Genomic DNA, 14975 nt, shown 5'->3' on the forward strand with positions numbered 1-14975 from the left:
TGCCCGTGTGCTCGTGTGCTCTGCTGTCCACCTGGGACACCTACCCTTCTGTCTGTCTCTGTCACTATCTCTTCCTGTCTGAACTTTCTCTGGCTGTAGCAGCTTGCTGGGCCTTCCACTGGGCAGGCTAGAAGTGTTGGGCACTATATATTCACAAACCCTGCTTTCTCTTACCTCATAGGATAATTCTAAGTGATGGCCTTCACTGCCATTCTACAGGGCTCAGGAGGCCTGAGCACCAGCTGCCACACAGGAACCTGTTCATTAACATCATCTTCCTTCCTCTGCCAGAGCAGTCGGTGATCAGACACAGACAGCCTGACCCATAGCAACTTTATCGACATGTAATCCACACACCATATAATTTTCCATTTAAAGTGTCCACCATAAAAGAGCTTTCTGTATATTCAGACTCCAACCAAAATCCTACAGTTAAGTTTTGAACATCTTTATCATCCCAACAGGAACCCCAAATCAGTTTACAGGTGCTTTCAGTTCTTCCCCTGGCAACTACCAGTCTGCTGTCTGTATGGATTCACTGACTGGACATTTCATCTAAATACACCACAGAAGACGTGGCCCTTTGCAGCTGGCTTCCTGTATTTGCCTTGTTCTCAGGATTCATTCAGGCTGTGGCCATTTCATTTCTGTTTACTGCATAGCTATAGTGCATTTGACAGAATGGATACACTATAATTCATGTGTCTGCTCAGGTACCCAGATTACCAAAGGCAGTTTCTCAGTTGATAGGCATCTGGGTTCTTTCTGTCTTAGTTATCATGATAATGTCAGTAGTTTTGCAAGGACATGTTTTCCTGTGGACATGCACTTTCATTTCTCTGAAGAACAATAGATCCATAATTCCCTAAGGACTTTACATCCCCATCAACCCCCTGAGGGTTTCAGTTCCTCCACATCTTTGTCAACATTTACTAATATCTACTTTCTTAACCATAGCTATCCTAATGCCTGTGAAATAAGGAGATATTTGTCAATGTTGATAATCAACATTGTTGATAATCAACAATCATATTTGGAAGGAAGAGGTAGAGTCAAACAATTTTAGACTAGACAGGGATGTATCTAGCATACACAAACCTATTCAAAGGACCCCAGCTGCATCCTCAGAGAAAGGTGGTATGGGAATGGCTGAACCCATTCTCTTGATTAGTGTGTGACACTGTACATAATAACTCTTAGGGGTGAACAAAATTACCTAATAAATGTTTCCTGGTTTCCACAAATATCTGATGTGTTGCCATTAAAACAAAACAAAACATAAAACACTGAACTGTGCCATGGTGGTTTGAATGAGAAATGTCCTCCATAGGCTCAGGTATTTGAACAACTGGCCCTCCTCCATTCGTGGCACTGCTTGGGGGAGATTTGGAACTTTCAGGATATTGAGAGCCTTTCTGGAGAAAGTATGTCACTGGGAGGGGGAGCGATCTTGATGAAAATGTGATCAGCTAGCTTCCCATTCCAGACAGGGAGACCTGTTCTCCCTGCCATTATAGATTCCAACCCTTTGTAACCATAAGCCGAACAAACCTCTTCCTCCCTAAGTTGCTTTTGGCCATGGTATTTTATCACAGCAGCAGTAAAGTAACTGATATATAAAGTCACATCAGTTTAGTTACAATAAAATACTAAGGGCAGGCTGTCTTATAAAGACAAGGAGTTTCCATTATGCTCTTAGAGGCTCAAACCCAAGATCCATTTAGCCTCTGGTGAGCAGCCTCCCTTGGCTGCCACAGTGTGGCACCGTGATGAGGCAATGTGTGAGGGGGAGATCACAGGTCCAGGCGAGGAGCAAGGGTAAGGAGGGTCAGTCTTATTCTTTACACAACTCACTCTTTTAGAAACTTGCAAAACCACAACTGTTTCCTTCTGGGGGGTTTTGGTGACCTGCTCACCTCCCAGTGGGTCTCACCTCTTTATGGTTCTACCATTCTGTCATATCAGCACCCTAGGGATTGATCTCACAGCACAGGGACCTTTGGGGACAATCTACACCTAACAGGTGTAGAGGTAAAGACCAGTGTGAGAAAGCCTCTGCTTCACTAGACTTTGTGTGCATGAAGGACTCCAATGTGGTTGGGGTAGGGGTGAGGGGTAGTAGGAAGTTGATGGAGAGAAACCAGGACTCCACACAAACTTTTTCGAAGAATTCTATCCCAAACATTGTGGAAAGGGGAAAATGTGTAGTTTTCTGAGACACACGCATATAACTTCTCCCAGAATCCTGAAAAGGTTCAAAGCTAGGAAACACTGGGATGCAGAGAGCCAGAGTAGGATAGCTCCACACCCTGCCTACCACTGGGATGCAGAGAGTCAGAGTGGGATAACCTCACACCCTGCCTGCCACTGGGATACAGAGAGCCAGAGTGGGATAGCCTCACACCCTGCCTGCTACTGGCACTGCAGCTCTAACCAAGATAACACAGCTTGTGTGTCTCAACAAAGGAAGGAAGGCCAAGGATATGGGTTTTCAATCATTAATGAAGGTTCTTTATGTAAAATCATGTCAGGAATTACCTATCTCTTCATCTATCTATCTATCTATCTATCTATCTATCTATTATCATCTAATCTATCATTTTAAATTATTTATTACCTTATCAAGAAATGATGGCATAAAGATAAGGAAAAACATCATTAATGCAGCCCTGGCTGTCCTGGAACTCTTTCTGTAGACCAGGCTAGCCTTAAACTCAGAGACATACTTGCCTCTGCCTCCTGAATGCTGGGATTAAAGGCATGTGCCACCATTTCTCAGGGATAAAATGTATTTTAATTCTTCTAAAAGACTAGCTAGCAGACTAATACTCATGTTCTCTAGAAGCAAAGAAGTCATTTAGTTTCCAACATTGCCCATTTCAATTTGGGGAAAGAATACAGAGAAAGCCATTTCTCCATTAGGTGGAGGTGAGTATGAAGCCATCTAGTATAAATATTATTTACTATAAAGTCTAGACTATTTGAGGAACTTGTAAATTATACACCAAAGGTGAGAAAAAAAAAAGGCTGTGAAATCTCATGGGCTGAGGTCAACTACAGAGCAGGCTGTTTAACAGAAACAAGTGTGTATGGGTTACTGCTAGCCTGAATGAACTCAACTGAACAGCAGAGAGTGCTGGGCCAGAGGAGACAAAGTCCAACAACTGACAAAGTCAGTTATGTCTACTGTTCAAACTCACCCAGGGTAACGTTTGCTAAACTGCTGGCCCTTTCCAGCTTTCCTGGATCCAGGGATACATGTGCTCTGCAGACAGTCAAAGGGGAGTGAGTCACTGCCAATCTGTCTTCTCCTTCATTTCCAATAAGTCTTACAGTTATTTATCCAAGACATGTAGTAAAAGTTGCACACATCTTTCCAAATAAGGTAAAACAAACAATCAATCAATCAGAAAAAGCCTTTTATCTTATTTCATATTATTATCATCATCATCATCACCATCATCACTCCCTAGGCTCAGAGCAATCTCTGTGCTCACTGAGGCTCACTCTCGTTGGTGACCACAGCAAGCACTTCACGCACATGAGCATGGCTAATCTCTACCGAAAGCCAATGTGGGAGCTAGGTGGACTTTATTACCATTCTTACTTTGAGGATGGAGCAAGTAAGCCACTGAAAAGTAACACAGGTCACCCCAGCAGCCAGTGACAAGGATAGAAGCCAAGCTCGTGCCGTGCTGCTCCAAAGGCAGCTTACCAGACACTGCATGCTTCCATTCATGTTAAGACCACGTGACTGAGTGAGACATTAAGAATGCAAGTGGCTCATCCTTAGACTACAGAAATTCTTCCACAATGGAGTGTAAGTGCCGTTCTTATTGGGAAGACCTGGGCCTGTCCCAGGAGTAGATACTGGATGATTTGTGGCTAGACCCAGGTCCTTGCTTTTTGGCCACACAAGGTGTGAGTCTTTCCCAGGCCTGCTGCACAGCCTTCTTGGAATCTGTGCTTTGTCAGGTGCCATATTCAGTTACTTCTAACACTCCCTGGATAGTCTGATCCATCAAGCCAGCTCACTTGATAACAGTGTATACAATTCCAGGCAATTCTCATTTAAACCCCTTAGTTAAGTAGATAATAAAATAGGCTGATGCCAACCTGTAGCTGAGCATGGTCTGTACACTTCAGAAGCCCACCTCTTGATAAGGGAGGCTCCCAAACCCCTAGGGTACCAGTGAGTTCTTCTAAGATGGGGGATGACTCACGTCTCCGCAATGTCTTTCTGCGGAGGTCTGCAGTCCCTTGGGCAGGGTCTCGTTACTCCTTGGAGTAGCTACACAAAGCTCCTGTGTTGGTGCCCCTCCCGCAGCTCTCCTCCCACCCTTCTCATTTACTCAAGCCTCTTCCCTTCTGCAAGGGGAGAACAGTGGTTTCCATAGCCGCAAACCCTGCAAAGATGGCCTATTCCAGCCATAACACTGTTCAAATGGAGGGAGGCTTGGACGGCTTAGAATTCTCCTGGGATGGCTGAAATCCTGCACCACTCCTTGTATGGTGTAGCTAATTTTCTCTAGTTTTCCCAGGGATCATGCTTCGAGCTCCCTGGTTCTTGAAATACCTTTTCACAAGCTACTGGCTTTCTCATGTTTGCCCTTATTCTTCAGGTATTCAAGAAGTTGAAGCACCTCGGATTGGAGGTTGGGCCAATCTTGGCTGGTGCTGAAGTGGTCCTTATGTAAAGTCTTCAACATACACTTGCGCACCTGTGTGCACACCTACTTACGCTGATCAAACATAAGGCATAGGGACTTGTGCAGTTGGCCATGCTGGAGAGAAGAGGCATGGGCAGAAGTGGATCTGAAACTGCTCCCTATTTACTGATACTATTCTCCTTAGAGACCTACAATTTCATCAGACCCTTGAAATCTATTTGGGAAATACGTGAGTCAAAAATATACATTCAGTATATGAAAGGCAGTTACTTTCAGGTCTAAGTGGTTCTCCTCATCCTTGTACTGTCCTGGAGTTTTGAACACCCAGCCCACTTTCTTCTTTGCATCCCAGCCACTGAAGCTCAGCAGGCTCTAAACAGCAGGGGCTGCCTCTGGGAGGCAGTCAGAAAAAGGTCATCTCAGGTTTGACAGGGCCAAAGAGGTCAGAGCACTGAGAGGTCATGACCTCCCTCATCCATCCAGCAGGCTGACACTCCCTTTTCTCTCCTTTGAAATGATTGCTTTTTAAAGTGGACTCTTTCCTTGGGGCTCTCACTATAATTCTTGGTAAATAAAAACAAAGTTAACAAAATGAAAATCAAATAAGCATGGAAAGTGAAATCTTCTAGAAGTCTAAACTGTGGAAACAAGCCCCAGGAGGGAGATCCCAGAAAGCAGGCGGGGATAAGACAGCACGAACCCTGTATCCAAGGACCCTGCGAATGGCCATGAGGATGGGAGATTACTCAAAGTGGGAACCATGTGAATCAATTTCTCTCACACACGTATCAGTAATCACACACATATCCACATTCATGCACCCAAATACAAACATGTATGAATACATATCCACATATATTCACCTAAATACAAATGTATATGTGTGCATGTACACATCCATGCGACCAAACACATATATGCAGATATTTATATCTATATGTCTACCTGCCCACATATACACAATTATAATCTTGTTTTAAATTAAACTCTAGTTGGCATATTTGCTAATCTTTCAATGTCCTTGCTTTAGATACTGTCTGCGGCACAGAGGTCTTTCTCACGAAGTATTATGTCTGACTACCATGTAGTCCACTTAAAGTGGACCATAAGCTAAAGAAACCTGTAGCACAGTTAGAAGGTGGAATTCTTCTGGATTTTAATGTCTTACCCCCTCCCCCAAACCTTTTGCAATTGCCTTGTTCAAACTTCAAAAGCACTGTTTAAAAGTGACTCATCTTTAGAAGCTTTTGGAAGCATTCAATTAGGTTTGTCACTGAAGACAGCTTTTTAAAAAATTTATATTTTATCAGTATGTGAAAACATTTAATTAAACCTTGCAGTTTAGTAACACGCCCAATGGGCAGAAGCGGGCTTGAGGACACACACAGTATGACTTTCCAGAAGCACGCAGCTCCATCAACAGCAGTCCTGTGCAGACAACGGAAGCAGCTTTAGAAACGGGATGGCTGGAGTCTTGGCTTCCTTTACATTTTATTCAGGGATTAAAGAATGTCAGTCATTCTGGAGATGGAGTCATGTGGAGGCTGGTCAAGAATGTGTGAAATACATGTATATATAGATAAAGTCATGTACACATGTATTATCATGAAAAATACATATATATTTCTGAGGCCCTGCAGTTATGCTACCCAGGTGTTCTATCTGTGTAATCAATCTCATGTTTAATGACCTAGGATGGCTTTTAAGTTCCTCTCACATATAAAACTGTAATCTGGGCTGTCAGGCTGCAGGCCTTACGAGGCCACTTTCCTCTTTCATTGCTAAGTCCTGGAATGATATGTGCAGTAGGGGCCCCTGCCTAAGTGTTACGGTAATGACACAATGCGTTTGTATGAGCAAATGAGGTTGCCAGAAACAGTTCAAGCCAGAAATACCAATGTTGAGGTCACCAGGGACTCAGAGTATAGTTAGACATCCCAAAAGGCTGCCTTTCTAGTCTTCCACAACCTTCCCCTCTGGCTCTGGTGTACACTAAAGCCCCTCGTTCACTAAACCCTGCCATTGCCCTGAATCACTTGGCCCATTATTGACACTCGATTAACAGTGGAGGGCAGGAGGCAGGAGGTTGGAGACAAGCTCCCGTGGGAGTAGGGGTACTGTGTTCTCTTTGCTTCTCTGCTGGTCCAGCATGGTGCCAGCTCATGGATGACACCTCCTGAGTAGATGAATGTGGAAAACAGAGATATTAGAGGGAAAGTTTAGAATCAGACCAAACACACTGTAAAGCAACAGCACTGATTTTCGTGGGCTGATGATAAACTCTCTCTGCAGGAAATTTCAAACAAAGAGCTCTTGGCGGCTTCTGAGCAATTGCAGGCTACCAGGGGAGGTGGGGCAACCCCCCAAAACCTACCGCAGAAGAACAAGTTCAACTGGCTGAGGAATTTTGTTTGTCTGTGCAACACAAAAAACTAAACTGCATGTCTCTGAAGCATACACATATATCTGACAAAAGCCTCTTAAAAAGAAAAGAGAATGGTAAGCATAGATCTCAGAGAACTGGCTACCTCTGGGGATGGGGAGGAGAGGGTAGCAAGGTTGGTAGTGAGCAAAGAACAGAATAGGAGGATGGGGGCTGTGAGTAAGTATTATTTAATTATGCTTTCTAGAATGAATAGATATATACACATATATACACACATATCATTCTATCTATCTATCTATCTATCTATCTATCTATCTATCTATCGCATAAAACATTTACATGTACCAACTATCATCTTTGAAAGTATAACAAAAACAAGTTTGACTACTTTCTAAGCCTCCAGCAAATTCAGCTAAAAATAAGCTGATTAAAGAAAGAAATGACAGCTGAACTCTGTTATTATTAAGCAGGTCTGGGATGCTGGTAGACAAGGGAAGACTTGTATATTCGCATGAGAATAAGGAATAATTGCACATGGCTGCCCAGAATTCTCTCCCCAGTTCTGAGGCTTTTACTGTATGGAAGAGAAAGACAGCCAGCAGCAATATTCTGCAGAATTTACAGATTCAAAAAATTTGTGTGTGTGTGTGTGTGTGTGTGTGTGTGGTGTTCTCCCATGTGTGTACAGAGGGACCTGATACTGGGTATCTGCTATCATGCTCCTTTAGTTTTTTAAGATAGGATCTCTTACTGACCTTGTATTAGCTACACGTGGTAGATGTGGATGGTGAGCCCCCGGATCAGCCTACTCTCACCATCTAACCCTGGAGTTACAGCACATGACACGTTCATATACATGCTAAAGCTTCAAATATCAGGTCACCATGTTCACACAGCAAGTGCTTTAGCAAATGAGCCATTTAAAGACAACTTGGCTGGCAGAGCACAAAGTCAAATTGCCAGAGTGGCCCATCCTGTCTGATGTAGGAAAGGGGATTGACATCCCCCAACCCTGATAGCCATAATACATCAGGAAATATCTAGGCTACAGCAGAATTCCAGACTATCATAAATACAGTGAAGTACCCCCAGCTACTTCTAAACCTGGCCTCCAAGATACCTCTGAGAAACCTCTCCAAAGTGACTCTAAGAAGCCATGACTGTACCAAGTGAGTTATCAAGATGCTCTGTGGCTGCATAAGGGAAGCACTGAGACCCTCAGACCACGTGATACAACATCATGAACATAACAACACAGTCTGTTAAATCATCTTAAGGCACTGCAAAGGGATCTGGACTTCTCCATTCACAGTGAGTGAAGGAGCAGTGTTTGAGTCTGTGTCTTTAAGGAGGTGAGCATCAAGCTTCAGGTCACATGTGTCACCTGTCATGCTAGTACCATGGCAAAGCCAGATCTCTTCCATATTTATATTGACCTGGTCCCTTTCCCACTCACAAACCTTTCTATAAGAGGGAAAATGCCTGCACATCTACTTACCCCAGAACTCATGTTCACCAACTTTGACATCCCCATAGGCAGCTGGCACACAGGCTCCCACACAGCCAAGGATTCAAACTGGCAGATCTCACTGTGAGATCCTAAGTGCTGGCTTGTTTTTATGTCACTGAGCTAATTCTATTGAATTACAAACTTGTGGTTTGCACTCTTTATATGTTCCCTTTCAACCTGAATGAACATTTCTGGTAGCTCTGAATAGCATCATGTGGCTTTCTGTCTTTCAGAGATGACTTTGGGAGGGTCTCTGCATCTGTTAGGTTCAGGGAACTGGGTGAGGCCAGACCTTCTCCATGAGTGTGACAGTTCTGTTGGTTTTACTTTCTGCACCACATAAGGAACTGCTATACAAAGGATTCACTATAACACGGGCATGACTGAAGCTTAACTGGTAGCTTCTCATTACAGCTTGCTTACTTCTTGGGGTTTCCAGGGGTGGGGTGGGATGGGTTGAGGTAGGATAAATATAAAAAATGAACAGTGAAGATAATGCAGGATGGATGTAGACTTGTGGATGGGACTTGCTTACATGCTTTTCCATGAGTTGAAAAGAGCCTGCCATTGTTGGATTTTATAAAGAAAACATTCTCAGTGCAGAATTTCAGAACCAGTGTTCCAGGCCAGCGAGTCAAAGGGAGAGAAAGAGAGGCCCAGAAATTCCTTCCTCAGATATTTCCCTCCTTGACTTGGGATAATTGGATCCCACATGGTCTCCATGGAATGGGGTGCTCTACTGACTACTTTCTCTTATGGGTCCTGAACCATGTTTCCCTTCAGATCTTGTCCTCCCCATTCTCCATCACAGGCCATGCATGGGGGCACTGTGTGGTGGGGGGCTTGCAGGGTCTGACGTAACAAAGTAATGCAGGGATCCACTCATCAGGAAGACAACCTGGAAGGTCTCCTGGGCTTGCAGCCATAAAGGGCTTTGGAAGACCACCCAGACAGTAGCTTCTCCTCCATTCGGAACCTCAGCTCGGCCCAAGCTGTTTGCTGGTTTCAACAGTGCTCTGAATTTTTTCCCCAGGAGATAAGGTTGTATTTATTTTAGAAATGGCAATGAAATAGTGTGGGGAGGGAAGAGAGTGGGGCTCGTACATAGTGTCCTTTCTAGCCATGTGGTACTCTCGGGATAATGCTCTTTTCCAGGTTTCAGTGAGTACTTTCTCGCCTTAGAGTAACACGTGCCCAATAGTTACATAACCCCGTGCTACAGCTAACTGTTCATTTATAGAAAAGGATAAATCAGATGTTCAGAACAATATTTAAAAGCCTTTCAACAGGCTGTCTGGCCCTTCGGCCTCTTGTTCTCAGTCACTCAGAAGATTGCTTTGAAACTTTCTTTTCCATTATGTTTCGTGAGCTCAGAGTCACCGAGCTGACTATTAGAAGATTTTGTGAGCAGGGAGTGCACTGTGGGGTTGGTGGGGGTGTTAGTGTCTCCCATACCATATTTTGGGGTAAGGAGAGGTGGGTAATAACCTGGGATCCTTTTCTAATCTATTTGAGAGAATCAGAAGAATAGACGGGAAGGTGGTTGGCTTAAAGTTTCTTTCAACCCTTTTGTTTCTTTAAAGAACAGAAGTGCAAATGGAGTTTATTTTTCTTCCAGTAGCAGACAGATCAAATGTGCCTGGGCCTCTGCCCTCCCCCAACATGCACACAAATCACTCTCTGCCCCTCCTCGAAGGTCCCCTGCACCTGCTGTTGTAAATCTCCATTGACCTGAGCCAGCATTGCTATGCTTGAAATTTAAGCTTCTACTAAATGAGGCCCTTTATCTATTGCTTTTCTGTACTTATTCTGGAGGTAGTGTGGATTCATGTGTGGGTTGGTCATGCCTGATTCAGAGATGGGATGTGGGCCAGAAAGGCTGCTAATGGGCCTGGGGCAAGAAAGAGAAGGGTGAAAGCAGTGCCCTGCTCCCCAACCCTTTGTGATGCAGGGCGCCATGAGTGTGGACAGCAGAAGAATGCAAGTGTCTGCCCCCAAAGTCTGAAAGTCCAGGTTCCAAGCACATTCAGGTCTTTCTCCAGGGGGAGCTGGGAAGTAGAAGGGGTAGGCGGGAGCTGGGCTGCCAGAGGAGGACCTATTGCACTGGGAGGATGGATGCAGCCTTCCTGATGCCCCTTCCCTGGTCCAAGCCCACACTGAACTTAGGCTCCTACACTCTGTTTATCACTTCCTTTCCCATCTAGTAGACAACTCAAGACAAATAGCAATGCCTAGAATGTGTCTTAAACACTGTCAGCAGAAGTAAATAATCACAAAGGCTCAGGGTATCTAGGTTTTCAGTGGCTTCTGAGCAGGGTCATTTTAAAGCCAGCAGCTGTCTTCAGAATTACTCTCTGCTGTCATGGAGGGTGACTGAGTGAAGGGCAGGGAGCTCAGAGTTCTTCCCTTTACAGGATGGGGATCCAAACCAGGGAATCAGAGTGAACTCTGTGTCCTGCAGGCTGAGAAGAGCTATAGGGGCAAGGAGGAGAGGCTGAGTTAGTTTAGAAACAAAGACACCAAAATGATTAGAATTCCTTTTGGACCTCCATTAAGGAGAAAAGCAATCAGCCCTGATGGGCCAGGTTGATAACACTTGAATTCTCTTCACACACCAGTGCACAACTGCCTTCATTTTTGCAGACTCTCTGCCTCCTTCCCAAGGAAGCACTATGTCCAGAGCTGGGGACCAGGCCTAACGACAGCCATGTGTCCCCTGCCCCCCTCCTAGGCTACAAGGGTTCCATTGTACACTCATATAACAGACATGGTGCCTTCTGAAAGCCAGGTACCCAGGAGGTGGTCAATAAAACTATCATGAGTCTGGATACAAAACAGGCTATGTGGTGTGTGTGTGTGTGTGTGTGTGTGTGTGTGTGCATGTGCCTGTGTGTGTTTACTGGGGGACATGGCACAAACAAAACTGAGGCAACTCTCCTTTGAGTGAATGGCTGGGCTTTGGTGCTCTACATCCCCCAGAGCCTCCTGTGGGTGGTAAAGGGGCTGATGGAGGCAGGATGCTTTGGAGGCTGAATGACTAGACTTTTGGACATCTGTGAAGGCCCCATGAGCTGATGAGAGCGCTGAGTGCTGACCGTGCTTGGCATGCTGGCTACCACCTCACTGGACATCACCAGTAAGAAAGGGCTAGAGGGCTGGATTTAAGAGGCAAGGACAGTCACATGATGGTCAAACTTCAGCATCAGCCAAATGCCCATTACTGGGAGACAGGATGAATATGTTTGTCTGTTACTGATTTAAAACAAAAAGATGTCTGTGCTGGAGTAAGTGACAAGAGTAGGTTCCTGAACAGGCTACACAGTAGATACACGAAACAGCCTCTGTCTACCATGTAGAGGTGTGCATGTGTATAAATAAGTACAGGGTAACATGGTACCAACTGTCAGCAGTCACTACAGAAAAGAGGTTCTCAACCTGTGGGTTGCAAGCCCTTTAAGGGTCACGTATCAGATACCCTGCATGTTAGATATTTACATTACAATTCATAACAATAGCAAATTTAGAGTTATGAGGTAGCAATGAAATGGTTTTATGGTTGGGAGGTCACCACTAACATGAGGAACTGTATTAAAGGGTCACAGCGTTAGGATGGCTGAGAACCACTGTTCTAGAACATCACTGTCCAATAGGACTTTCTGCAGGCATGGAAAATCTGGATCTGTTGCCTAACAATAGCCACCAGCTAAGGATGCTGACTGAGCTCCTACAATTCTACCACTGTGGTGGAGGAATCTCAATTTTAAGTTGAATTTATTCTTAACGAGCATGATTGGCCACCTGTGGCTAGTGGCGACTGTGTGCCACAGCAGCACAGGGGATGGCTGGGAGGACTAAGGCCTGTTTTAATGCCTTTGAACATCCTATCATAGTGTCTGTGATGTGTACACGCAGGTGTTCAGTGTGTAGTTGTATAAAACATACAATTACCTATCCAGGGTTGTTTTGTCTGAAATTATGGGAGACTTCTACTTTAAAACTCTGCCCATAGTCACCAGTTATGACAGTCAACCATCAGAGCAGAGTTTTTATAAGTTTTTATTAAAAAAAAAAACCCTAAACCCTGATATTCCAATTTTGAAAAGCATCATGTTATTCTTATTCCTTTGAAACCCACTTGAGAATTTCACGCGTTATTGCACGACTTTCATGCCTCTCTACCACCCCTTTCTAACTCCTCCTGCGTCCGCCCAAAGTTGTTTTCTGTTTGTCTGGTGGGGAGGAGATGATCTTGGACAGGTATGGTTTCTTCCTGGGTACTCAGTTGACCCTCTCCAAATGAACACTCCTGGATGCCACAAACCAGTTACTCAGCCCTACCCTCTCTTCCTGGCAGAAGTCACAATGGAAAGTTCACTCGGTGTGGACTGTAGCTCTAGTGAGGGCAGTAGCAGAGAATGTGTCAGAGGGAAGAGTCAGCTGACAGGACATGCTGTTCCACCTCTGAATATCTGGGTGAGCCAGCGGTCTGACCACCCTGGGAAGTTAACTGAGCCTCAGTGCTCAGTTAAGACTTGCTTCTCTCTGCCTGCACTCCTGTCCTGTATTCTACTAGCCAGAGGCCTGCCCACCTGCCCAAAGCTCCTGTGCCAGCTTTGAAGAATGCCACTGTGTGATGTCAGTGTCAGGCTGGCCCTCAACCTCAGGCTACAGCCACCTTCCGAGCAGCGCCTTTCCCCTTGTGCAGTGCACAGGCACGCCTGCTACGTCTGCTTCCACACCACCATGGATCCCTGTTCACTTTCTTTCCTGCAGTGCTGGTGGATTCATTCCCTGAAAGCCTGACATGTTTGTTAGCTGTAAGCTGACCCCTTCTCTTCAGCACACATTTATGGAGTACAAAGTGTTCCAGTCACTGGAGGCATAGTTCCTGCATTCGGTGGACTCTACCACCAGGGAGGAAAAACAGCTATATAAGCAAACAAGTCAGTCAAAATATGTCCCAGGAAGTTTGCACCTAGAGGAGGTAGAGGTAGAAGAGAGAAGGTGAGGCTTCAAAGGGTCTCTTGGAGGAAGAAGAGTTTCAGAAATATCTTTGCTCAAGTGAGTAGGCACATGCTGCAGACAGCCATAAGGAAAGCTTCTAGACAGACAGGCAGCAAGTGCAAAGGTAAGGTGATCCCTGGGGCTTAAGTAGCTGGCTAAGAGGGACAGAGGCAGCCAGCTTTGCTAGCTGGGGGCCTGGTACAGAAAGTTTCTAGAGAAGGGAGAGTAAAGTCAGAGCACAGCTCTGAGAGGGAAGGTAACTGTACAGCCCAAAGCTGCCTGCGCTGGTGAGTGGATGGCCCTGTGGGCTGGAAAGCAGCCGTTTACCCAAACAGGTTGCTGACCAGCTCTGATTTTCACACATTGCTAGCATCTCTGAGCCCTCTGGTCCATTCCTGATGGTAGGAACACAGTGAGATACAGGGAGGCAAAAGCCACATCAAATAAAACCCCGATCATGCCAAGCCATAGGAGGAGGTTGGCACATTACCATGGCTGTATTGTCACCAGTCTACTGAGGCTTGATTTTGCCATGCCAGAGTCACCAACCAAAGGCAGAGCAGAAGCCAGGCTCCAGAAAGTACCAGCAAGAGAAGAGGCCATGAAAACCCTCCACCACTGACATAACTGGCTGTCCCTGCTGACCTTGAGGATTCAAGATTGGTCAACTTTCTGGGAAGGAAGAGTTCTTATTACTTTGGGAGAAGAATTTAGAATTAAGTTGCCTTTTAAACTTCCTATCCCATGCAAATATTTACCCAGCCCTTGCCTTGAGCCATGGCTCTGAGAGAAACCAAACCAGCCAAACGCTGCTGCCTGCTTGGAACTCCCTCTGTAGCCCTGGTGCCTAAGCAGGCTGCACAGAGCGCTCACTGTACAACAGGCACGACTCTCATTTCCCCAAAGCATCCGTTCATTTACCCCTCAAAACTGTGACAGGCAGGTCAGCTGCCAACCCTCTCCACACAAATGAGACTCAGAGAAGCTCAGTAACTCCTGTTATTTTAAGGTAGATGGCTAGACCCAGAGCCCAAACTCTCAAATGGTAGATTTTCATCGGCAGTCAGTAAGCACATGAAGGGTGATGGTAACAAGTACAGCATAAACATGGAAAATGGTTCCAGTGTACACAGTAGCAGGAGGAAGAAGATCTGTCTAAGCTGTGTTGAGCCTAAATGATGGGCTGTTTGGAAACTTACATACTTTTTATTGCCTGCAAGCCCACACTGATAGGGGGCTAATCTGTGAGACACTAACCAGCACAGGTCTCTGTTGCCTGCTGCCAGGCACAGCTAAGACTGGATTGCAGCAGGAGCAGGCAGCTTATCCTCAGGACTTAGCATACTTATAGTACAGGAAGGACTATGGAGATACAGCCCGACTCTTCCACTTGACTACCTCTATG

At 45.3% G+C, this 14975-nt stretch overlaps 1 protein-coding gene across 2 annotated transcripts in view; it reads right to left on the reverse strand.

Moving 5' to 3' along the window:
• Positions 1 to 14975, reverse strand: part of Scfd2 (sec1 family domain containing 2) — a 314061-nt gene that overhangs the window by 33243 nt on the left and 265843 nt on the right. The gene's annotated exons all lie outside the window — the stretch shown is intronic.

The sequence above is a fragment of the Arvicanthis niloticus genome, chromosome 7 (assembly GCF_011762505.2).
Source record: "Arvicanthis niloticus isolate mArvNil1 chromosome 7, mArvNil1.pat.X, whole genome shotgun sequence".
Taxonomy (NCBI): domain Eukaryota; kingdom Metazoa; phylum Chordata; class Mammalia; order Rodentia; family Muridae; genus Arvicanthis; species Arvicanthis niloticus.